This window comes from Propithecus coquereli, unplaced genomic scaffold (genome assembly GCF_000956105.1).
Source record: "Propithecus coquereli isolate 6110/MARCELLA unplaced genomic scaffold, Pcoq_1.0 Scaffold386, whole genome shotgun sequence".
NCBI classification, from domain to species: domain Eukaryota; kingdom Metazoa; phylum Chordata; class Mammalia; order Primates; family Indriidae; genus Propithecus; species Propithecus coquereli.
Genome location: NW_012149574.1, coordinates 1,829,899 through 1,832,711, shown reverse-complemented (window position 1 = coordinate 1,832,711; position 2,813 = coordinate 1,829,899). Strand labels below are relative to the sequence as shown.

Here is a 2,813-nt window from a genome sequence, read left to right as displayed (position 1 = left end):
CATAAATGTGGAAAGCACATGGTTCTTTCATTAAAAATAAATAATATGGTAATCAGGTTGAGCTAGCTAAATATTTTAAGTTTATTTTTTATTTAGGGAAAAAAAAGTCAGTGGTATCAACAGATCTTGAAATAATCTATAATTTCACCAAGTAAGCCATCGCACAAAAATGAAAAATGGTGACGCCAGTGATAAGAGATGCTTAGAAATATTTATTTCTGGTAAAAAAGTAGTGCGGCACATAAATTTTAAAAAACAAAACAAAAGCAAAAAAGAAGAAAAGAAAAACTCCCTTTAGAACTTTTCCATAAAAAGGATTTTATTGCAAATGTGTTACATTATCAAACGTAATCTTTGGATGAGTTTCCTTTCCTTCCTATTAAGTCATACACAGCATTCTCAGATAGTTTAGCGGTGAATTTTTCTCATGGATTTTATTTCTGTATATCCAATCTAATTATCAGGATTAAATATAGAAGTTGACCTCTTTGGTCCATCTGTTAAAGTTAAAATTAAGCCCTGCATCCTATGAGCATCTTCTGACACAAAAAGCTCACCCTTCCCATAAACTGACACAATGTGTCCATGACTGATAGGGGTCTACTGAGAGGTGATTAGTATACTGACCAAGGAATCTGTCACAACTGGCCTGCAACAGAGGTGAGTGTCAGTGATGGCATTACTATAACATGAGCAGAACCAGCTATGGCAGGTCAAACTTTTATGTGGATGAAACATGTTTTTGTTAAACTCTGCATTTTATATCTCAACTCTTCTGTTTTGGTTTCATCTGTCTCTTCTGTGGTACTCAAGCCCTTGCATTTCATGGTCAAATAATGATCACACAAACAGATGAAGAATGAGATGGGACTTTAATGCAAATCTGAGAGGCAGTTAAATCCATGCTCTTCCTACACTCCAGCTTGGCAAAGGTTCAGAGACAACCAAGAACATGGCTTATTTGGAGAACAACTAGAGGTGGGGTCATTCAGCGTCCCGCATCCCACAGCACTCAGATCACCATATTCAGATCACCTGGTCCCCAGCCAGGACATCAGCTTATGTTTCTCACAAAGTTCAACTCTCCATCTCCTTGGTGCCAGGCACTACATTAGGAAACATGTTACCTTCTGAGGGAGGTGTTGAATAGTTCTCTGTCATCTGCTTTCCATCCATACATGAACTACTTGAAGCTAGAAAATATGTTGAGAAGAGTAAAATGAAACCAATGTTATGTACTCAGATAGAGTGAGAGCCACTGTTTCTCCACAAAGTCTTATTCAACAAGATAGTTAACCATACTAAAATTATACAAAAATCATTGTAAAACAGAAATGACAACTTATACCATCATTAGGGGGAAAACATGTTAATATCTTGAAAATTATGCTTGCAAGTTATTAATCAATGACATCTTATTTTGTCAGCTATTTTGTACAAGGTAATCCTACCTCCACCCCTCCCCCTTCCCAACCAGGGAGCTTGGTCCAATGTGAACATTTCATATGAGCTGGTTCGATTATACTTCTTTCTCCAGATGCTGGAGAGAGCATCATCCATAAATGAAATTTCTCTGCACACTTCTTTCCTTCTTAAGCTAACTCCTCTGAAATAATGGAAGAACCAAACACAAAACATGGAAGAATTACTAATCGGGAAGCAGCTCTATGCACAGGCACTTGTTGCCAGTCAAATGGGAGACAGAGCAGGTCATAGTAGCCACATCAGGGCCCTCCCAGGAGCATGTACTCTGGACAGTCACTGTGCCATTGCCCCAGTATTCTTGCTCAGTGACATGATCATCCCCTTGTGGGGTTCAAGAGACTTGTGCAGCTGGATTTCCTGCTACTGCCTTGCACGTTACAGTTCTATTCCTGCTTAGAAACAGGATCACTTCAGGGGAACTACAGAGATATAGGGGTAAAAGTGCTTCAGTCTTAACACAAGGAATATGGAATTTGGAAGAGACATTTGTTTCACAAATCTAGTGACGTAAATACCACAGTGTATATAATGTTCTTTCCCTAACACTTGGAGGTGATACCCATGATGATAATTCCCATCAGGTGTCACCATTATACCCTGTAATACCCATCATGAGTGCTGGCCACTGGATCAATTTGAAGGTGAAGATTCTGTTCAGGCCTGGAAGGCCAGGTTATTCTTTCATTAGTACGGCTGATTTTCCTAGTCTCATTTGTGTTACTCCTGCAAGCTTTTTTTGCAGTAAGACTTGTCTTCCAGGATTATTTCCCATGTCGTTATCCCTGCATTTGTCAATGGAATAGGAGGGCAGCAGAGCACAGCTTTGGTATCCACCACTACAGACAGTAAGTGTTAACTGGACACACACACACAAAAGGAGAATGATAAAAATTTCTATACGTCAATCCTACTACTGAGTCTTGTTTAAAGTTGCATAAAACTCTTCTATCTTTTAAACATTTTACTCACACTGGATGTAAAAACATAGTTGAAGATAGTTCAGCTTGCAATTCACACAATTCGTACAAATGCTTTTCCTCAAGGTAACAATCATGCTTTATTATGCAACAAAATTATATTCTATCTATTTCTAAGTTTCTTGCATAGAATATTAAAAGGATGGTGCATTTAAGGGTTGAGATTTAATAAAATTGATATTTTTTATTGATTCATCAAGGACATTCTTCAGTGAAACTGGGAATGTGTGTATGAGTGTGTGTGTGTGTGTGTGTGTGTGTGAGAGAGTGATGGGGACAAAGAAATACCCAAGATCTTCTGAGAGCTGTTTGACTACTGATCTGAATTGATCCTGCTACCCAAGGACACGA

General features: G+C 38.4%; 1 pseudogene; it reads right to left on the bottom strand.

Moving 5' to 3' along the window:
* Positions 1-1,648: 1,648 nt before the first annotated feature.
* LOC105816739 overlaps positions 1,649-2,813 on the bottom strand; it is a 12,331-nt pseudogene continuing 11,166 nt past the window's right edge.